The sequence below is a fragment of the Mustela lutreola genome, chromosome 17 (genome assembly GCF_030435805.1).
Source record: "Mustela lutreola isolate mMusLut2 chromosome 17, mMusLut2.pri, whole genome shotgun sequence".
Classification (NCBI taxonomy): domain Eukaryota; kingdom Metazoa; phylum Chordata; class Mammalia; order Carnivora; family Mustelidae; genus Mustela; species Mustela lutreola.
In genome coordinates this window covers 19,057,091-19,080,922 of record NC_081306.1, presented here as the reverse complement: position 1 = coordinate 19,080,922, position 23,832 = coordinate 19,057,091, and the positions used below count along the sequence as shown (strand labels likewise).

Below are 23,832 nucleotides of genomic sequence, written 5' to 3'. Positions count from 1 at the left end.
CTCTGGTGTTTCCCTGGGTATGAAGTATTTTCCCAATAAATACCCTCAAATTCACTGGATTTGAAGATTCTATATAAAGCTCCCTGGGAAGACTGGCTCAGATTTCCACTTCAGAAAAAGACAACATGGGTTCACCCTGCATTCATGATATCTGGACTCTGGTTCTGGGACTGGTGTTTACTTATTATGTGACAGTGCCTAGGTCACCTTCTCTCTCTGGATCTGTGTTTTGTTATTTGGATAATGGGAGCTTGGATCAATGAATACCTATATCCCTTCCAGCTCTAATATTGGTGAATGCTATTCATGAAGCAAGCACAATAGAATCTGCCTCAACAATAATCATAATAATAGTTAATCTTGACTAAGCACGTTTTGCAGACAACCTCTTGAACTCACAACAGCCCTATGAAGTAGTTCTATTATTATTCCCATGTTACAGATGAGGCAAAGGAAGCCAGAGACATAAGTCTCTATACTCATGGTCAGTTAGAGAACTCTGCTTCTCAACCAGAGGGCATTTGACAGCATTCTGGAAACATTTTTAGTTCCACAACTCAGAGTGGGGACTGCTCCTAGCATCTAATTGTTGATCTAATATTGACCAACATAATGCCCTGGAGAGCCTCTATAGCAAAGGAATTATCTGGCCCCAAATGTCAATGGTGCTGAGGTTGAAAAACCCTGACTTAGAGCTAGACTCGACTCAACGCCGATTAACTAGTAGTAGATTCCATGCTCTGTGCCACCGCATTTCAGCTGGTTCGGTCCCCAGAAAATTTCACCACCCTCCACTCAGCACCTATCAAGGAGAAAAAGTCTTTAAAAGTCAAAGAAATTGGAACCAGAAATCTGATGTCTCTAACTGGGAGGAAACTAAGGGTTTTGTTAAGGACTTACCTTCTGTCCAAAGCCATTTTCTCAGTTTATGGCCACAATGCTTTCAGCCCCTCCCCAGCCATTAAGCACCCTATTGGCATTATCTAGGCCTGGCTCATCAGGTGAAGACTTCCTACAACCACCCCCCAACCCCCCCACCCCTGCCCCAGTACAACTTAGGAAATAGGATCGAGTGCTGCATCACCCAGCGTGCTCTGAGCTGCAGACAACACATCTGGACAACAGAAGCTTATCAGTACTGGCCCTGAGTATCTTACTCAACAAGAAGACTAGTTCAACAGCATTAAGAATCCAAACTTGGCTCCACAATTTTGCTTCAACACCCCCAGCAATCACTTTCATCCTCATGTTCTTGGCTGCCAGAGCTCCAGGCATCATGACCTCCCACTGAGTTTCAAGGCAGGAAATGGACGAATGGAAGCTTTTTCTTCCTGCAGCTCTTTTTATCTGAGGAATTGCTTTCTGCGAAGATGGCCTGACTGGCAGTCCTCCTCTTGCAGCTCATTTGGTAGAATCAGTCTCATGGTCACCTCTCTGGGCAATCACGACTAGGAAGCTAGGGCAGACAAGAGGGAAGGTGTTTGGAATGGCTATTGTGTAAATAGCCAGTCGGGTCTGCCACAAGCATCTGCCATGTGCCAGAGATGTGTCAGACCCTGGGAATAGTAATTAAGGCACTCATGGTCCATTGCTTGCCATCCATCTAATATCTAACTCAATAACACTCTCCCCCAATTTCCTCACATCTACAGTCAGCAGAGACATTAGGTCCCCACTGTCTTTTACAAAGTGATTTGGGCACTTGGGCAGGTGACAAATATAGGACAGTATTCTAGCATCTCAATTCTAGCCTCCTCTTGGCTTTCCCACCTCCCTGCAGTTCTGTCCTTACTTGAACCAGAGGCAGCACATCTGCACAGCAGTGAATCAGACAGCTCTTCTAAAGAGTCTGGAAGAACAAAGCCACTCCTAGAGGGGCCACCCCCTCTCCCTGGTGTCTGGTGGCACATGGGATGAGGCTGTGGCTCCAGAGTAGCTCTGCTGTGCTGAGTAGAAAGCCATCCCATGCAGGCTGGTCCGAAGGTGATCTGGCTTTGCCTCTCCTCTCTCCTGGGCCTTAGGGACACGTGGGACACAGCTCTCCCTGTGTCATCACAGTTTTTAGATACAGTTCTAGAAGAAAGGGCTTGGATGGAGGAAGGAACTGCTAGGCTGAGAATCTGGGCTTTCCAAATGTGAAGAGATATCAAGGGGATGAAGACTTAGATTATTAGTTAGAAGTGAGGCCAATGGTCAAAGTTACCTGGAGATGTGTGTGGACATAGCAGAGGGAAAGAGCCCTCTAACAGCAAATGAGCTCCAGCATGGACCTGGCCACCTACGTGTAGAGGCAGTGAACCCTCCATCATGGGAAACATACTGATGAAACCTGGAGGAACACCTCTCGGTTCACTCTGGCGAGAACATGGGTTGTCAGAGGCCTTCCTGCAAATGAGACACTGAGCCTGTCTTGCATCTGAATGACCTGGTCTCTTCCGGGCTCCTTTCCTATGTGGGACAGTGAGCTTCTTGCCCTTGGAGTGCTCCTAAAGCTGGCCATTGTTCTTCAAGGATGCTATAGGGAGCACTTCACTAGTAGGTAAGGCTTGTTGAGAGTGTCTTTTTAAAAGTGTCCTCTTCATTTGGCTTGGAAGCACTTAAAGTAGAAGGAAGAGGGCAGAAGTCTCCCTTCATGGAGGACGGTCTCCATACCTTCCCTTCCCCCTGTTCCTCCAGGTGCCACAGGGGTAGGGAATGCTGTCGTGGAGCTGTGGACACTAAACACCGCTGTGCCTTTGCTCTGGGAAGACTGGAGGTGCCATCATCTGCGAGAGTCTCAGCCATGCCCCACCCTCTTCTTCCTCACTCTTTGTTGGTGCCAATTATAGTTATCCTGCCCATAGGGAGATGTTGAATCTCTTGAACCATGGACTTGGCATGTGAGGTTCCTGGAGAGTGCTCTTCAGAGTGAAAAGGAGCCAGAGCTGCTGAAATCAAGTTCGGACTTGTTAGAGGGAATCGTGTTGAAAAGGCACCCCAAACATGTTAACTGCAGCTGTTCCCAGCCCTGAGAGAATGCTGATGATTTTCCTGGCGAGATGCGGGAGATCATCATATGAGAAGTAGTTAAGCAATAATTTAACATTGTTGTTCCTCTGTAAGCTGACGTGAGCTGCTTCTGGCAGGAGGGTTTGGTAGAATTTTGTTCTCTCTGTGAGAAATCACAAAGCCCTTCAATTTGATTTTCATTTAAATCTTGGAATGTTTGGTTTAGGTATTCATTTGTTCATTCATTCATTCATTCATTCATTCATTTATAAACACTTATTAGCACCTCCTATATGCCAAGCACTGTTTAATTTCACTTCCTAAATGCTTGCTGCAGATGTTCATTCCTTTATCCATTTATTCGTTAATTTATTTAGTAAGAGTTTCTTTAAGCCAAGTGCATGCCCAGCTCTGTGCTAGGTGCTGGTGTATTTAAATATAGGAGTTAATGAGATCTATGTTTTTCCTTCAGAGAACTGATCTGTGGGGAAATGGACATGTAAGGAAGTAAACAGAATACAAGGGTTAGTCTTATAACAAGAGCATGGTTGGGTTCCATTTACTGAGCATCTCCTGTGTACCAGTCACCTTATCTACATTATTATTTGTAACAAATTATGCCCAAGCTATTCCTTGAAGCAAGGTGGCCATCAGCGTCCCAGTTCTCTAGATGAAAAAAGAGCTTCTGAGAGGTGAGCTACCTTGCCCCAAGCTATACAGCTATAAGTAACAGAACTGAGATCCAAACCCCAGGCTGTCCTTCTCTAAAGCCCACGCAACCACTCTGCCATGTTGCCTCAGGCACAGATGAGAGAGAAAAATGCAATAGAAGCAAATAGAAGTGGGGAACAAGCTCTGATGAGGGTGGCTGCCTTGGATTTGGGAGGCTGAATGTAAGAGTTTTGCCTTCAGAGAAGATCAGGAGAGCTTTCCCAGGGAGATGAATGTAGTGTCTTGGAAAAACTGTGCTGAGGTGAGTGAGAAAGTTGGGAGGACACAAAACGAGAACCCCATTTCTTTTCTTTTCTTTTTTTAAGATTTTATTTAACTATTTATTTGACAGACAGAGATCACAAGCAGGCAGAGAGGCAGACAGAGACAGAGGAGGTGGGGGAAGAAAGCTCCCTGCTGAGCAGAGAGCCCAATGTGGGGCTCGATCCCAGGACCCTAAGATCATGACCTGAGCCGAAGGCAGAGGCCCAACCCACTGAGCCACCCAGGCACCCCTGGAACCCCATTTCTAAGCTGCCCAGATGATCTCTATTGGTTTGTTCTGCTGCAGCAAAGGGATTATGTGTCTCTAAGATGAAGGCTTAGCATTTCAGAGAGCCAGGACCCTTAGCCTTCACCCATCCTGAAACCTGGACACAAAGGACAGTTACCATTAGTGTTAAAGTTTTATATCCATCCTACTTTGAATTGGATCCTCCGCCCAGACATCAGTGCAGAATTGCCAGCAAGAAAGGACGTGTACTGCATTTTAAAATCTGGTTGGTGTGGCTGATTATACATGCTGTTCTAAAGAGTCCTGGAATACAGTTTCCCATCCCACAGGAGTCAAGGCTGGTCCCCAAAGTAATTGGCGTTGCATTATTGATAAAGGTGTTGAGGTGTGTGGGGACAATGGTATCCGTCTTCCTCCCTGACGTCTGATTACTCCACGCAGCAACTCTGTTCACCTTGGGCATGTGTACAACTCTGGCAGCCTAGATTCCTTCATTAACCGGCAACTTCAAAATGTGCTGTGTCCAAGGGAAAAAGCGAGGTGAAAAATCAGCAGCACATCAGTTTTGGAATATTTGTCCTGAATTTAAAAAAAAAAAACAAAAAACAAAAAAAAAGCGGACTTCTGTTCTCTTGTCCTTTCTCTGCTGTCTTAGAAATTGGATTAGTCATTATTAAACATTTTGAAGTGGAATAAAAAGAGGGAGAAGATTCCAAGGGCACGTTGCGACTTTGATCTTAACAGAGCCGTCATTGTCAGGCACCAACACAAAGGCGGTTTGCGTTACACATTGAGATCCTGGTAATTAGGGCCTTGTAATGACCCGTTCCAAAAAGAAACAGCTCTGTTCCTTCTTTGCCATTAAGAACACCAAGAGTTTATTTGCAGAGAATTGGGTTTAATTCAATTAGCAGGAATTGTGAAGCATTCACAACACAAGGTATATTAGCCCAGCACTTCGTTTGTAATGAGACCCAAAAAGCATTTAGGGAAAGAAAAGCTAATTATCTGAGATTTTTTTTTTTTTTTCTTCAGTAACATGGAGGGTTTAGTCCAAATTTCAGAGGCCTGTATTCCCAAATCCCTTAAGCTTTAATTAATGATTAACAGAGCAGCAGGATGTGGAGAGGGACAGGAAAGCTTTGCCACGAAGTCAGTGTCAAGGGGTATTATTAATAACCCCCACCCTGAGACAGCACTTCACAGTTTACAAAGCGTTTCCACAACCATTATCTGCTCTGAATATTCATTTCCTTCTCCTTCTGGGCCAATTCCCCAGTGTTGGGAGTATTTCTCTGCAGCCTATCTTGAGTCTCAGCTCTTGGTTTGCTCATCAGAGCAAGTGCTCAGCCAGCCTGACCATTTGCTGTAGGAGGTGGACACAGGAAGCTCGTGGCAAGTGTGGATTCAGCTCTCACTTGCACCTTCTTCCAGGTTTATAATCTTGGGTGGTTGCTTCACTTCTTCAAACTTCAGTTTGTTTTTCTTGTTTACCATCATCTGTCCCATCTGTCACTGTGCTGTCCAGTTTGGTGGCCACAGCTACACATGACTAGTTAAATGTAAATGAATTAATTCAAATTGGTGAAAATCCAGTTCCTCAGCCACACTAGGCACATTTCAAGGGTACAGTAGCCACACAGGGCTGGTGGCTACTGTATTGGAGTGCATTTCTATCATCACAGAGAGTTCTATTGGACAGTGTTGGTCTATGAAAAGGGAGACGACACTCATACTTTAAAGGAACTATAGGAGGAATTTAGTGAGAAAATGCGCAGAGGAAACATGTGGCTTATGGAGGACGTTCAGTAATAGCATCTGATGAGAAGAGAAGTGAGGAAGAAGGAGAGGAAGGGACACCCCTGTACTCAGCTCCTTCTACCTTCCCATTCTAGACATGGTGGGGAATAATAATGGGGGAAAGAGGCATGGAAGAGAAAGAAACTTCTGTTAAATACATTTTATGTGCTCTGTTAACTCTGCGTCCCTCATTATAATTCAACAAGTGTTTCTTCAGGGCCAGCAGTCTCATTTATTCCTCTTTAGCAGGTAAGGAAGATTTTCTGCCCCCACTGGATAGGTAGGTGGAGAAATAGAGGCCCAGGCAGGTGAAGTGATACACCCAGGAGCACAGAGCCAGTTCATGACCGAGCCAGGGCATCCCCTGTGCTGAGGACCAGCAAGACCCTTTTCCTCTCCACCACATTCAACTGCCTCGGTCAGTAGAATTCCAGCTGTTTCTTATTAAGTTAAGGACTGGGCCCTGGTGCTTCAGGTGACCAAGGATATTTCACCTCATAGTCCTTGCATAGTAAGTGGATGTGAGGAACCATGTGGTCCACTGCATGAGCTCTAGAAAAACCCTCATTGCCTGCTTCATCTGGGAATTTCCTTCAGAGCAGTTATGGAAAAGGAATGCTTTTGCGAACAGCCCAGTCATGCACGTAAACTGCATTATTAGTCGATAAATCAGTTAGTACATTTGGGCCCGGGCCTCACAGAGCAGCCCTGACAGATGGCCGTCAGTCTGTTTTCATCCCCTTAGCCATGGCCTGCAGATTCTGAGAAGAGGAGAGGGAGATAGCCTCCAGGAAAATGTTGACCCTTACAGTATGGAGTAGGGAATCCTAGCGTTCATGGGCCGGGTTGTTCTCTGAAAGTCATTTGAGGAATGAAATTGAATTTTGTGACCAGCTCGGAGAACCTTGTTGCACTGAGAAACACGTGATTTTCAGGTGGGAAACACATTAGCATCATCTTGGTGAAGATGCTGGCACTGGGAGAAGGAGGAGGGAGGGCATTTAATTGGGAATGGGCAGGACCTGGCTTTCACTTCCAGCTCTGCAGCTAACTCACGGCATGGCCTTGAGCAAGCCACATACATGTTGGGGTCTCACATCAATTATTTGTAAACAGGAAAATAGAAAGGAAATGTTAAAGATCTAAAAATAGATGCTGATAGCCGTGCAGGATTACAATGCATTCACAGATGCTTTAGGAGACAGAGCCATTTCCAGATTTTATAGGAGCTTCAGAAAAATTAGGCAGACATTGGTGGACATTTCAGGGCCTTACTGAAACCTGAAGTTTTACTTGAGGTGTGTTACAGGGCTGCCTTAAAGCTGGAAGGACAACACAGTTATGAGATTAATAATGTTTGTTCATCAACTCTTTCTTGATACGTTCAGAAAAGTGCTCAGAGCATGGCCAGACTGCCTTCAAGTTCAACACCATGCCTTCCAGCTGTGGGGGTCTGGGACCCGTTCCTCTGTCACAGCTTAGTCTCCTTGTCCCATCGACAGAAGTAGCTGCCACCTCTTTGGGTTGTCATGGGAGTCAATAAAATGAAGACCAGTACATTGCTTGGTTCAGAATAAACACTCAGTGTACTTTAGTCCTTAGTGTGATTGTGCAGGCATTGGGCTGCACTCTGGGGATACAAGATTAAATAAGGCATTATTTAGTCTATGAGGAGCTCAAGTCTAGTGCAATGACTGTGACATTTTCAGGGAAAACCTTTTGAGAATCAGATAAAAGTGATTGATCTTCTACCCAGAAACACACATATACATACATGGGGTTCTAAGGTCAGGAACCACCAAAATTCCATAAACTTTATATTTTGGGGTTAAAAGACTAGTCTGCTTTGGAACTGTGGGTAAATCAACGTTTATACCCTGTGCAAGAATCTCTAATAACAGGAAAGCATTGGTTGCAGTTTAAAGTTGGTATTGAGGGCAGAGGAGTTTTCCTCCAGCAGGTGATGCTGCCTGAGAATGTAAAAAAAAGAAAAGACTTACTCATGAGACTAAGTTGGGCTGGGAACAGGGCAGGTATGAGAGACCACTGTGTGGAAGGCTGGAGGAGCATGAAATGCGGGTTAAAAATCATGGAGTCCTTGGTCTCCCATCAGGAAGAGGGCGTGGTCCATTGGAGCCTCCCTGGGTCAGAGATAAGATAACACTTATCTTTCCAATTCTAGCTTCCTGCAAGGAGGAGGTCCTTGACCTGAGGAACAATGGAGTGCCCTAATCTCAAGGTTTACATGGGTCTGGGAAGTGGCAGTAATAAGGGTCACTGAGTGGTTGATCCAAACAGAGGGCCACCAGAGTCCCCGTGGGGCTCTTCTTGATTTAGAGACAGGTCTGTGTATAGCATCTCTTACGTAACCAAGGCTTTGACCCAAAGCTTGTCTACTCCACAACAACATCCTTGTCTCTGGTTGAGTCCCTAGAAGCAGACTTCAAGGTAGGCTTCTTTGGCAGGTGGCCCCAGGAGGCAGTTGGGGAAAGAAGAGAGAGGGAAGTGAGGAGGTCAATGTAGGTACTTCAAGCAGCAGGTCCTCCTGTGGGCACCTCTGGGTGGTGCTGCAGGGCTGCCTCAGAGTTGTTCCTACTAGGGGCACAGTGTTACCAGTTGAGGGGTTCTCCTGCAACGTTAGCACTGATGCCCTGCCAGCTTGCTCTGTACACGAAGAAGTGCAACCCTGTGGTGAACAAATGCCCCTGAGAGAGTGGCAGGTGCTTTGTGAAGACCCTGGTGTAGGAAGAGCCAGGGGATACGTGTGAGGGACTGATGCATTTGCTACAAGCTTCTGTTAGACACTCGCTTCCAGATGTCCAGTTTCACCCAGAAAGGCATCCCAAGTCCACACTCCAGGACTTGTCTCCGTGGCCAAGGCCTCTGATTCCCATCTGACATGGTTTTCCAGGCTCTGCTTTTCTGGGTCCTGGAATAGCCATCAATGCTTCTCCTGTGTGGAAAACAGATGTAGGGCATAGACAAATCCCCCAGCTCTGACTGCCGGAGGAGGCTTTGCTCCTGCTTGGGACCCCTTCTCACTCAGAGGGCTGGCTAGTGTGTATTCGGATGATTCTTTATCAGCACCTCCCTGACGCACCCGTTCCCAGCAGCTCATGTGTGATCTTGTGGGAGACCCTCTCCTCCCGAGTCTTTAGAGCTTAGAATTGCGCTGTCATTTGTTCTCGAGAAGTAAACACGGAGGCTTTGTGTTCCCCTCAAAGCTTTCCAGCTACTCCCAGTGCAGCCCAGCAGGATCCTGCTTCTAACTCAAACGGAATGCTATATATCGGATTTGTTTGCCTTTGCACATCATCTGCTCACAGATGTTTGTCCTTTGGCTTGTTTCTTTTTCTAATTAATTTTTGATTAAGTTTTGAAACACCTTCTGTCTCCACCAGTTCCTGCCATCACAGGTAATCCTATTTACTCTGAACCCAGCCTGGGGATCTGGGCTCTGGATGGCTCCAGAATCCCAGTGGCTAAGAGGGGATGGGGACTTTCAATTAACTGGTTAAGTGGTCTTATCCCTCTTACCTAGGCAAGGAAGGAGAGCGTTTGAATTAAGTGTGAGGGATGGAGGAAGGTGGATGGATCTGCCATGTCTCTTGGAGGTAATGGGGGGAATGGAAGAAAAGAGTTAGGGGTGGGAATTACCTGCCAGAAAGAAAATGCTGCCAGAACTGTGATGCATGTTAAGAACATGGGTAGACATACACACACAGTCACTCACTAGTACACTTTGAGCCAGTTACTTCATGCTTGGGAATTGCTTAGAAGAAGAAAGAAGAGCAAAAATACCCATTGCTAACATCCTGTGTTAGCACTAAGCACTGTGCTAGGCTTTTTAACAAAGTAGCAGCAGAAGCAGTAATAATGTATAATGACAGTAGGCAACACTTATTTCATCTTTACTCTGTATCAAGAACTGTTCTAAATGCTTTATGTTTGTTACTCCATTTATTCCTTAAAGAGCCCTGTATGGTCCCATTTACAGGATGAGGACACTGAGGCACAGAGAGGTCAAGCAACCTACCTTAGCTTTCACAGCTAGTAAGGGGCAGGGCTGCTATTGAACCCAAGCAGGTGACTCCATTGCCTCATGTCTTTCATTTCTTCACCCATTGACTCCCGAGATTTGAGTCACCAGACACGGAAATAGTCAGTTCAACCTGGGAGAGAAAGACAAAAGATGACTTTTCAGTGGCAGTGACTACAGGTGTGCAGCCTGGTTGGAGGCTCATTCATCCCCTGGGCCAAACCAAGCCACGGCTACCTGGTGCCCTCCTGTATCTGTCAATCCTGGGTTCCCTAGTCCCCGCCCCCACCCCCTCTCCATCCCCGTCATTCTCAGGCCTCCTTCATTCCTCCCTTTTGCACGCTTTGCTTGTGGGCTTAACCTCAAAAATCATCCCAGTGATCCGGGACTCACGCCTGCCGGATTCTGTTATGACAATAACTCCCCTGATAGTTACGATATGATTCTAAATTGTGTTCCACACCACGAAAGAGGAATATTGGTGTTCATTCAGGTCAGTGCTATAGATCAATGCCCAACTGGAAATGAGGTGCTCTTCCTAGGTGTACAGTGGGCACTTTGCCTTAACCTTCAAAGCCAGCCGTGGAGGTGTCTGCCTAGCTGACACTGTCACCCTCATCTTGCCTGCAGTCCACGGATCTTTCACCAAGACCTCCCCTCCTTAATTTTCCTTTGTACGTTGCCTGAGGCATTGTCCTCTCTACCAGGGGTGTCCTAAAACCTGCCATCCCTGCCAGAGAAGATGAAGTACTCTGGGATCATCATGCAGGACAAGGTAATAAGAAAAGTAAGCAGTCATCCGCAAGCCCAGCCCTGCTGAAGCAATTACCAGGTTCTTCCTCGATTTTGAGATTACGGTGGGCAGAGCAGAGACAGTAGTGGTGAAACATAAATTATGTCATCTCTGTGCGATCAGAGGTTCTGAGCATTCCTTCACGCTGTCTTTTTCTTTTTTCCTTTTGGCTCCGTAAGTACTGTGTCCTTTTAAAAAGAGTCATTGAACATGTGCACTCAAAGGTGACAGAGAAACCATAAGCTTGGGGCTCTGTGTACAGTGCTCTAAAGGAATTGTTCGTTGCTGGGCAGATTAGTGAGTGAAGGAAGCAGGGTGTAAAAACCCAGGTATAAATAGGTTCTGAATGTTTCCAACATTATATTTGGAAGGCAAATTCAAATTCAAATCGCCTTTCTGCTACTTATTAGCCATACATCCCATTTGGGGCTACTTACTTCACCTCTTTGACCAAGCACTTTCAAAATAGGGGCAGTAAGATCCACATGGCAGAGCTATGCTAAGGATTGAGATAATGTTTAGGAATACCGAGAATGGTTTTTTCCTTAATCCACAGGATAACCCTTAGTAAACTCTTTTTTTCCTCCCATAATATGCATATGCAACAGTATTGCTTAGGAAGCTTCCTAACCTTCCAGAAGCAATCAGTCCACGTGTCCAAACCTTTGCCCATACTGTCCATGCTGCTTAGGATGCCTGCCCTCCTTGCCTTACGTTTTACTCCCAAGAGGCGGAACTGAGATCTAATTCTTGTGCAGTTGGGTATTGGAGTGCTCTTAGGAGTGCTCTTTAGCTGAAACTGAGTCTCAGCCTCAGCCTGAACCCACAGGGAGTTTTGGAGTATGAGTAGCACCACAGAGTTCCCACATCTTGGAGCAAGTGAAACACATTTTTACACCACGGTACCAGTCATTGTCTTCAGGCTGCCCTGGGGAGAGAGGGGTCAGAGCATACCCTCTCTGGCATCTTTGGGTAAAGTGTGAGTCTCCAGAGAAGGTGGAAACTGTAAGCTGTTGGCAGCTAACATTCACTTTCTCATCCAGTGCACTTCTACCCATCTCTTCCCCTCCCCCCCACCACCCCGAGATTTTATTTATCTGTTTGAGACAGAGAGAGAGAGAGAGAGAACATGAACAGGGGTGAGGAGCAGAGGGAGAGGGGAACCCAGTACAGGGCTTCATTCCAGTACCCTGAGATCATGACCTGAGCCAAAGGCAGATGCTTTACCAATCAAGCTACCCAGCTGTTCCCACTTTTACCCATCCTTGAAGAGCTAACTCTATGCCACTTCTTTTTAAGACCCTTTTCTCACTTACTTATATTCTGACCTTATTCTCTCGGGATCCAAGAGATGTTTCACTAGGGGCACCTTGGTTATAGTACTTACCACACTGTAAGATAATTTATGTTTACAGATGAGACTTGTCTAAACAAAGGAGACCTCTTATATGGAGAGGGAGGGCAGCCAATGAGGTGTGAGCTGAATGAGGGCAGTGCGGGGAGGGAGTGGGCACACTGAAGTGAAAGATGCAGCCTCAGATTCAGATTTCAGCCTCATCTTGTGTTCTGTTTCCTGGAGTAGGGCAGCTCTATAATTGTCCGGCTTGGCATGGAAATTGCCTGAGTATGGCCAGGAAGAATTACGAAACGTCATGAAATTGCACAGTTAAGTTTCCCAAAAGATTGGGGGTGTGAGTAAAACCTGGTAAATGTGCTGGACCTCTAGCCTGGGGTGGGGCCCACCCTAACCTTTGCTTTCCTGGGTTTGGCAGGAAGGATCCCCTTTCAGCCTGAGTCAGACCCCTGGCTGACCACCTAATGTAATCATTGATTGCACACCTATGCCTGACAACACACAGCCTGCCTTGGTGGTCTTCATTGATGATGATATGCCTCCTCTGTAACAACCAGAACCCCTCTTAGGTGGGTAGAGGAGACTGTTTGGAGGAGCCCTCAGAAAAGGGAGCTCAGCAGTCTGGGTTTGGTCCAGCTTAATAGAGAACAGAGATGAGAAGTCATGGGGGTGGGCAGCAGAGAGCAGGATGGCATTCTGGCTAAGGATGCTGGGTTTCAAATTCTGGCTTTGAAGCTGTATTAGGATAGCACCAGCCCCTTTTTAAAAAAAAAACAAAAAAAAAAACCAAAAACACCATTTCAGTCCTTTAACACAGTAAAGTTTATTTTTTTGCTTCCTTAGCACTACAGTGCAGCTGTCCCTGCTGCTCTAACAGCCCTCCACAAGGTGATTCGGGGATCCAGGCTTTTTCCATCTTACAGCATTTCCCTCCTCTTAGTCCTCAGAAGGCCCCAGAAATATTTAGAAATGCCTGGGGAAATATTCATAAATGTATTCAGAAATGCCTGGAGAGAGGTGCACCTGCCTCGTAAGCTTTTTGGTCTGGAAGTGACTTGCATCTCTATTTGTCTCATTTCATTGGTGAGAACTAGTCACATAGCACTACCTAGAAGCAAGTGAGCCTGGGAAATGTAGTCCCTGACTGGGCAGCCATTTCCTATGGGCAACTCTATGTGATGGAAGGAGAAGCATGAATCTTGGTGGATGTTTAGTCATTTCTATCATTTATTAACAGGGAGGTCTAGTGGTCCTGGCCACTCTCCTACCTACCTCTAGGTGACCCATTCGTGTTGTCATTTTCATGACCCTGTTCTACTGTTCTGTGGTCCAATAAGAGGGAATTTGTTAGAATGGGGCTCTCAGAATCTGTAGGAAAGGAGGAGGGGTTGGAAAGAAGCAAGAACCAAACTAGTTCTGGAGTTCTGGGAAGCAGGAATATTTTCACAGCAGAACTTGTCTGGACAGAACCCTATCTTTATGGGATAAATATACCCCAACGATTTGTTTCTCCCTCATGTCACTGATTCAGAAGATCTCAGGAGAGAGGGAGATAGTGCTTGGACATGTGTACATCCCCATTGTCCTGGGGAGATTAAAAAGAGGCATGCAGCTTTGCATCAACCCTGTCTGCTCATCAGAGTCATCTGAAGAGCTCTATGAATACCAATCCCTGGTCCCCTCCCCACGTCAATGAAATCTGGATGCTTGGGGCTAGATCCTGGGCAGCAGCTTTCGGACCATCTCCCTGTGACTCCAAAGTGCAGCCAGTATTAAGAATCATGGGATCTGCCCTTTCAATGTCTGACATGCAAAAAGGGCCACTTCAGTTCACCTCCTCACTGAGAACACACAAAAATGGGGAAGAGATGATTTTCTTGGAATGGAAATTGAGATGTTTTTAAAGATTTTATTTATTTATTTGAGAGAGAGAGAGAGATAGCAAGAGAGAACACAACCAGGGGTTGGGGAGAGGGAGAAGCAGGCTCCCCCCTGAGTAGGGAGCCCAACACAGGGTTTGATCCCAGGACCTTGGGATCATGACCTGAGCCAAAGGCAGATGCTTAACTGACTGAGTCACTTAGACACCCCAGAAATTGAGACATTCTTAAGAAAAGAGATGAGATGCTGGGCAACCAAAAATGATAAGTGTTCATATACCCAGAATGTGCCTTGGGGTGTGACTTGTGCCCTGCAGTCCCCTCCCCACATGCAAACATTCAAGGTCAGTGTATGTTTTCCCCAGCCTCTGCCTCTATTCTTGTCGAGGCATTATGCCTGGTCACCTCTCCCAGCCTTATATGCATTTTCACCAAGGACACATAGAGGCAAGAGTTGGGGCTTTTTAACCTGAGGGAAAGCATCTCCAATTATGGGATTCCAGGCACCATGACCATGAAGAAAGGAGATACTGGAGGTAGGGAGGGGGTGGGAGGGGTGGCGGGTGAGGAGTCCAGAGATGTTTCCATAGCAATTCGAATTTTACCATAAGGGCTTTGGAAGGAAGGGCTATTACAGCTAGGGCACCACCTGTGCTTCTCTCCATCTGTGGCTGATGGGTAAGAAGGGAAAGGAACGGATTTGGAGTCAGGCCAACCTGAGCTCACATTCCTACCCTGACTCTTAATTGCTATATTGTCTGGAAAAGTTTCCTGACTTATCTGTGCTGTCTGGGAATTAATTCCCACAGTATTGGTAAAATGGTGATAATAACCCCTACCTGGCAGAGTTGACGATTGAATGATGGAGTGTAAACCAAATTCACAACACAGTGCCTGATACACGAAGCGTGCAAAAGCAGTGTTAGGTCCCTTTTCTCTTTGCTTTGTGCCATTTGGAGTCACTCAGACCAGCTTTGCTCTCGACCACCAGTCTGTGGGGAGGATATTATTAGGAAAATGGGTAAAATATTTGAAAGGATTGGCAGGAACTAGATGGTGTCTAAAAGCTTTCTGTCTTTTTTTTTTTTTTTTAACTTAGAAAACATGGAAAAGAGAGAGAAGAAAATGAAATATCCAATTTTACCTTCTAAAGAAAACCACCACTAATTATTTTTGGTATTTTTGCCACATTTCTCCTATTCTTATTTTAACATAATTGAAATCCTATAGTGTATGGTATTTATATTGTTTTTTTCTTAATATATAAGCATTTTCCTGTGTTATTTCAAACCTTGCTTAACCATCACTTTCATAGAAATATAGTTCTCCATGAAAAGGGGATGACTCTGTGAGCTGAAGTCAGTCCCCTGTTGTTGGGCAAGTAGGTAGTTTCCATTACAAAAATGTTAGAAAGCATCCTTTTGTGCCACAGACATTTGGTAGATCTCCAGTGTGTCCTCAGGAGAGATTCTCCAGGAGGAGAGCTACTGAGTCAAAGAAAAAGAAGATTTTAAAAAATCTTTGTCTACATTTCCAGATTTCTGATCTAAATTTGAATACAGACCTATCTTAGTTTTTTATAACTTTGCAGCCTGATCTTAAAAAGCAACAGGGGCTCTCTGAAGGACACACACATGGCAGTAACTTTTCCCAAATGTTATGGGATCTGGTGAGAATGGGCTCAGGAAGCCCTAGCCTCTCCATCCTCACACCAGCCCAGCCTCCTGTCTGCCTCATAATTAAGCTTCAGATAATGTTTATAATCTCTTGGTGTTTTCTGGCACGTGTCAGGGTGACTGATGGGCTCGTCACAGCTCAGACACCCATCATCCCCGTGCTGTAACTACTTCAACCTTCCTAATACACCAACTTCAAGGGCAGACCAAGGACAGGGATTTGTCAGCCCCTTGCTGCTCAGCCTCCCCGCCACAGGCGGCTTTTCCTTTCCTTTCTCCGCCCTGCATCCTCTTGCTCCTCTCAAAATCATCCACAAGATAGACCTAAGGCAGTTGTTCAACACCATAAGTAAAACTATTCTTAGGTTACAAGCTGCCAGAATTTTGAAGCAAGTGCGTGTAAATATTTCATTTCTGACAGTGAGAGTTATTAAGAGAAACCTTGTGCATTTTCTAGAAGAATTTTAAGAGACGTTTATTCATTGGACGTGTCTGGAGCCTATAGAATTTGGTTGGGGGGTGTTGAATATCATCTGTGAATGGGTTCTTTCCTTTTTTACACTCATATTTATAAATCTGGGCTGAGTTCTGGTGGTTGAAACCAAGTCCTGGGCTAGAGTGGAGGAGAGGGATGGTGGGGAGAGAGGCAGCTGCCTGCTTTAAAAAATACCCCTTTGGGTGGTCTGTTCACCGGCTGTTCCATTAAGTGCAGTGGGGCTTAAAATACCAGGTGTTGGGACTGCTGCTGTTACAGTTACTACACCAAACTCACAGGAACGACAGCCGTCTGATCTCCATCTCCAACTCCATACCAGACATTCCCATGAATCCATGCCAAAAAGGCAGTGAGATAGATTTTTGTGTGTTTTCTAAGTGAGGAAACTGAGGCACAGAGAAGTGAAGTAGCTTTCCCTTCACCATGCACACAGCTTGTAAGTGGTAGAGCAAGTATTTACAAAGCCCAGTGATTTCTGATTCCAGAGCATCCCATATACATTTTACCAGCTGGAAATCAAATAGAGCTCCCTGAACATCATCACTTGACAGTAAATCTGGAGTATCGCATGTAGAGATGCACAAAGAACAGCACAGTGCGTGTGGTTCTGTGAAAGGAAAGATAAATTCACCATTTAACTCTGTGCCAGGGACCGTGTCAAGCACTTTTGAATATTTTTTGTTTAAACGTGTTTTCCATTTTGTAAGCATACAATTACAGGTTTGGAAAAGAGACCTACCTTTTGTTGTGATTGCCAATTGCTGTGATCAAAGTACCCCAAAATCCAGTGGCACAAAACAGCAGCCATTTATTATAGCTCAGGGTTTTGTGAGTCAGGAATCTGGACATACACTGACTGAGGTTTCTTGGTGACATTGAGCTGCCAGACGGACAGCTTGAGGGTCCAAGATGGCTTTTCACACTGGCCAGGGAGGCTGGAAGTTTGGGCTCAGCTGGAACTCTCTATCAGAGTGTATCAATGTAGCCTCTTCCTGGTGGTCTCAGCGTAGTTGAACCTCTGATGTAGCAGATGAGGGCACTCAGAGAGGGTCCCCACAGACAATAGTAGCAGTTGCCAGTCTTTTAAGGCTGGCCCAGAACTGAAACAATATCCCTTCTGCTGTAATCTGTTGGTCAGGATAGTTAGAGACCACTCACATTCATGTATTGAGAACACAGACCCCACCTCTCAGGGGAAGAAGTACCCTAGAACGTGTGGCCAATTTCAGTCACTACATGTGCCCAAGATGACATACTTAGAAAGTGGTAAAAGCAGGTTTTGAACCTAGAACCTGACTCCACAACCATGCTTAGCGTCCCTTGTCTCCACAGAATTCAACTATTGCAGGTAGGACATTGCAGGGAGAGATGCCAGTGTTTACTGTTTAAGAGGTAACATGGAACCAACACCCCAGAGGAGTAGTGGGGAGAGAAGCTCTTCCCTGTTCTCAGTTTACAGGGAAGTGAACTCTCTCAGATGAGGAAAGTGACCTCAAAGCCACTTAGCTGCTGAGTGACAAGAATCCCATTTGTCTTATTCCACAACCCAAGCACGTTTCTGCTTTATTATTCTTTGATGGTAGCCCTTGAAGGTATTCTATGTACACCAGTGAAAACAACCCAGAGATTCAGTCAGTTCAAGGAAGAGTTGACTCAATATGGTGAAGAATTCACAACCCGTCGCTGACCCCTTCGGTCAAGGTGACTAAAATGTTTTCTGTTATCCCAGTATAGATCATTAGGATCATAACTGAATACAAAGAAGTGCTGAATATCTCTTCCACTTGAAAGAGTGCCAAACACAAGGGCTCAGATACCTCCTCAGGGCTCTGTCAGAGGGACAAGCCAGCCCGGTGATAGATACAGAAGCAGAAGATCAGGATTCGGGGCGAGAGGAGAATTATCAGTGTGAGCCTGAAGAAAAACTGAACTCGGAAGGGATCTCTTGTAGCTCTTGAGGAGCCAGCAATAAGAGGACTCCGTCTGCTTCTGCAGAGTCTTTGCTGATGGTCCTTTTCTGGTTATTTGAGTTGAGGAGAAAACAGAGAGTGGGTATGAAGGAAGGGAACAGTTTCAGCCTTGCTCTTGCAACTGACCACTGAGTCTTCTCTATGTCAAGAGGGATACCACAGGAGAGACTGTGGAGAAAGGGGAACCCTCTTACACTGTTGGGTGGGAATGCAGGTTAGTACAGCCATTTTGGAAGACAGTGCGGCGTTTCCTCAAAAAGTTAAAAATAGGGCTACCCTACAACCCAGGAATTTCACTACTGGGTATTTACCCCAAAGATACAGGCGTAGTGAAAAGAAGGGCCATATGCACTCCAATGTTCCTAACAGTATCCACAATAGCCAAACTGTGGGAAGAGATGAGATGTCCTTCAACAGACAAATGGATAAAGAAGATGAGGTCCATATACACAATGGAATGTTACTCAGCCATCAGAAAGGATGAATACCCACATTTTGCATCAACATTGATGGAACTAGAGATTATGCTGAGTGAAATAAGTTAAGCAGAGAAAGTCAATTATCATATGGTTTCACTTATTTGTGGAACAAAAGGAATAGCATGGAGGACATTTGAGAAGGAAGGAAAAAATGAATGGAGAGAAATCAGAGGGGGAGATGAACCATGAGATACTAGGGACTCTGGGAAAGGGTTTTAGAGGGTTGGGAGGATGGGTTAGCCTGGTGATGGGTATTAAGGAGGTTACATATTGCATGGAGCACTGGGTATGATACGCAAACAGTGAGTCATGGAACACTACCTCAAAAACTAATGATGTACTGTATGGTGATTAACATAATAAAAACATAATAATAATAAGAAAGAGGATACCACAGAAGAGCTGGGTTTGAACCATCTGGCTTGTACACCCAACAGGACCAGCTGAAGAGTGAGGGGACCTCAGGACCAAGAGATTGTGAGTTATACTGACTGAATCAATCACTAGGAGAAATTGGAAGAGGTTTGATGGAAATGGATTTTCTATCAGGGAATCATGCAGAGGGGTTTTGGGCAAGGCAGTACTGCAATAAAGAGATGTGGCCAGGCCTGCTAGCTCTGCTCTCTAAAACCGTCTTCTCCTCTTTGAATTATAGCTTGACCGTATGTACAAACACCCTTGCCATTATATGTGGCCACATGACTGAGCTCTAGCCAGTGGAATGTAAGCTGAAATTCATGACATTTTTCTGGGTCTGGTTCATAAAGACAACCATAGTGTTCCTCCATGTGTTCTCCTCCTGGCTGGCTGGTATGAAGATGACCATGGTGACCTTCGAAGCCACATATTAAAGATGGCAGAGACTCTTTCAGCCTGGATCCCTCAATGATCGTGTGGAGGAGAGCTGTCCTCTAATGTGTTCTTCCACCTAGGACTGTTACGTGGGCAAGAAATGAATACCCACTGTGTCAAGCCATGACACATTTGGTTGCTGCAGCTTCAACGTCACTGGCAAATATAGGAGGGCTATATCTGCAGGCTTCCCAAAATTCACCTGTAACCCATGTAGGTATCTAGAATCATAGAGACCTGGGTTCATTTCGCTGCTCTACCAGAGAAGTAATTTAGGCTCTTTAATCCTTATCTAGATCCATTTAAAGTGGAGCTCTACCAGTAAAATGAACCAATAAATTATTTTGTGTCCTTAGAGTGTTTTGAGTTGTTTCTATCCCATACTACAAAAAAGGCCTATCTACCACTACAGCTGCAAAATTAAGAGTGGTACCCCAAAATGTTCAGCACAGGAGATTGAATAGTTTGGAGTAACAGAGCCCCAGATTATATTTGGGCATCTCAGATTCAGGCCCTTAGGAGACTAAGTGGGTGTGCCTGCGCACAGTGATCTTCCCTTTATCAATCAACTCAGTCCTTACCTATTAACCTGTGGGAAGTCCCAAGAGAAAATCCCTATCTCTGTTGTGTAGGCCTAGTCCCTGCATGGGTTTTGAAGGCAGTTTTGAAGTCGGATCTGTGTTCAAACCCTGCCTCTGACACTCTATAGTGTGGAAGGGAACTTAACATTCCAACCTCAGCTTCCCTATCTGCAAATGTGGCAGGAGAGCCAGCTCCTAGAGTTGAGGTGAGGATCTCAAGGTAATCATGTACATCAAGTCTCTAGCACGAGCGAGGAGGAAACCCTTAATGTCAGCCTTTGCAATTTCAAACACGTGTAGAGAAGTGGAAGAAGAGGAAGGAAATGATTAAAGGGATGGGAAATGGCTGGAACAAAGCTTTAAGGAGGGTCCTGCCGGGAGTTTCCGGCATCCCTTCTGTGCCCTATGCTGGTGCACAGAATGGCTCACCTCAAAGATGGCTCTAATCATATCAGCCTCTGCTGGAAACCCTCTGATGGCTGCTGCTGACAAGATAAAAGCCAAATGCCTTAGCCTGGCACCTGCAGCCCTTACAGAAACCTCATTCATTCAACCGGCCTCTGCAGTCTGCTCTAGGTGCCCAACATATCACAGCGGATCATAGATGGGCCCTGAGCTCTGCGGGTGCCACATTCCTGAATAAGGCCTGAGCTGTATGTGTTAGAAGTGAATCTAACAGAATCAGAACTATAAAATCAACCCCCAATGCAGTATTTGGAGCTTCTAGTTACTTTCCCCGTTTGCTTTTCCTATATTTATCTAATATGTGGGATTATAAATCCAAGTATGATTTACCTCCAGTTGGCCACAAACCCCACCACTCCCTATCATGACTCTATGACCCAGCTGCTACTCTGTCATATGAGTGGGTGAGAGAGTTGTGTTTACTCTTCAATGTAAATGTGTTTACTCTTCAGTAGTTTACTCTTCAATGAGGAAAAGAAACCCAGCACTTCTCTGAAGTCTCTTATTAATATTGAAGCACCAAAGCTTTATTTTTATCCTTTTTATGTTTAGTTTGACAAATAATACATGGATACATTCTTAATGAAAAAATTTCAAGCAATTTAGTAAAAGAAAGTTCCCCACAACTTTCTTCAACCCATCAATTCTCATTCAAGTTCCATTTTCCTCCTTAGAGGCAGACCTTTTTGTTACCTTGATGAGTACCCTCCTGGATATTTTTCAGACATACATCTATGTGTGTACAGAGAGGGAAAGAGGAATGTGTAATGCATATAGACCTAAGGGTTGTTTATTTATTTGTTTTAAAAATTTTATTTATTTGACAGACAGAGATCACAAGTAGGCAGAGAGGCAGGCAGAGAGAGAGGTGGGGAAGCAGGCTCCCCGCGGAGCAGAGAGCCCGATGCAGGGCTTGATCCCAGGACCCTGGGATCATGAGCTGAGCCGAAATAACCCACTGAGCCACCCAGGCGCCCCAGGTTGTTTATTTTTTTAGAGATAGGTACAATTTTGTGTGTCCTTTTCTTCATCTTTTCTTTTTGATTTATCCTATGTGTTATAGTCTTTTCATGTCAGAACACTATGAAAAACATTGTATTCTAACTATGTATAATATTTCATAATAAGGATTTATCATAATTGGTTTGGCTTAGAGGATCATAAATTTGGAGTCCAACAGCCACATATGTATTTTGTTTGGGCAGAACCATATCTAGCTATTTTACTTTTTAAAAATTTTTTTTAAAGATTCTATCTATTTATTTGAAAGAGAGAGGGAATGAGAGAGAGAATGTTTGAGGAGGGAGGGTCAGAGGGGACTTCAGGATCATGACCTGAGCTCAAGGCAGTAGCTTAACCAACTGAGTCACCCATGTGCCCCAATTTAGCTGTTTTTTGTTTGTTTGTTTTTTAAAGATTTTATTTATTTGTTTGACAGGGAGATCACAAGCAGGCAGAGAGGCAGGCAGAGAGAGAGGAGGAAGAAGGCTCCCTGCCGAGCAGAGAGCCCGATGTGGGACTCGATCCCAGGACCCTGAGATCATGACCTGAGCCAGAGGCAGAGGCTTAACCCACTGAGCCACCCAGGTGTCCCCAATCTAGCTGTTTTAAATGCAAATAGCTTTAGGTAGAGTATGTAATCTCTAATTTCCACACAGGCCCCTCCATTCCCTATTATTTTACAGGCAGCCCACTTTATACATTTTCATTACTTCTTGGCCCCTATGGGTATTGGTGTGTTCAAACTCAGTATTTTAGCCATTCTTTTACTTGTGGATGTTTCAAGTTTTTTAGAAATGTATTGTTATTGTGAACAATGCTGCACTGCATGGCCATATCTATGCCTCTTTCTGTGTGTGTTATCTGTCTAAGGTATATGTAAGAATTGGGTTGGCACAAAGTAAGTATGGAGTCACAAAAGTTAGAAGTTAGGAGAGACACACAGAGTTAGGAGACACACACTCAGATTGTGCAGTAGAGAAAAATCCAAGTAGGTTGAGAGCCGTCTTGCCCTTGTGCTCAGTGAAGCAGGGAGAGGCATACTGCGTAAGACCCGCGGCTGCCGGGTATCACGCTGCCCTTCCATCTTCCCATTGGTTTTCAGCAGTGAGATGTGTATGTGTACAAGTGCACAAACATGTACCTCTGCACACACACGCACACGTAAGATTGTGTAGCCCAGGCATCTGTGGTAAATTGCTTGGGAATCGGGTTTTCTCCCGGCCCCAGGTCTAATAGGGCTCCAGAGCAGAGAGCAATAGCGGGGAGGCTCTCGGCTCTGATATTCATCACACCTTGGAGTGTTTCTCCAGGGCTGGCCCCCGGATTCATGGTTTGGCAAGCCTCAGGCCATGGCTAATGGACTCTCCTGGCTGAGGTCAGTTTGAAGGCTTGCCTCCTGTTGAGGAGGCTAATGATGCATGAAGCTGCCCAGTAGGCAGCAAGCTCTGTCTGAACTACTTCTGGGGCTAATGCTTAGGTGAGGGTTGGTCTCATACCTTGAGGTGAGCATGGGAGAGGTGCTTCTGGGAGCTGGGCCAGCATGAGCTACAAGGATTGGTCAGCTAACTCAGGAAGACACAGATTCCTAAGTACTTTGCTGGAGTCACAACAGTGAGCTGGTATTGATCCATATCGTAGTCAGTGTGGGCTGCCTTAACAAAATATCCTAGCCAGGTGGATTAAACAACAGAAATTTATTTGTCATAGTTCTGAAGACCGGAAGTCCAAGGTTAAGGTGCCATCAGGGTTGGTGTCTGGTGAAGCTTGTCCCCTTGAGTTACAGATGGCCTCTGTTGTGTTCTGTCCTCATGTACCCTTTTCTTGGTGCATACAGGTGGAGGGAGAGACAAAGCAAACAGAAACTATCTCTTTGGTGTCTCTTCTGATAAATACAGTAACCCCATCATGCGTAGCCCACCTTCATTACCTCATCTAAACTGAATTACTTCCCAAAGACCCCATCCCAAAATTTCATCACTTGGGGGTTAGGGCGTCATAAATTTTAAGCAGGTACTGCCCGCTCTGGTTTTCATGCAGGAAACACAGTGCAGATCCCCACAGCTTGTCTTTTTGTCTTGGTTTTGCCACAGAAGGAACCACTGAAACTTGGCATGCTGGCTTATTTCAATCTTCTTCAGTGTTTTTCTGAGGGAAGCATCGTTATGGGTCTTGTATTTACTGACGATTCCTTCTTTCTGTGTATAGCCATGTTGCTGCAAACTAGGTATGAGC

At 45.3% G+C, this 23,832-nt stretch overlaps 1 pseudogene; it reads left to right on the top strand.

Annotated features, from left to right (window-relative positions):
- The window catches only part of LOC131820036 (uncharacterized), a 1,501,545-nt pseudogene that overhangs the window by 472,047 nt on the left and 1,005,666 nt on the right, over positions 1–23,832 (top strand).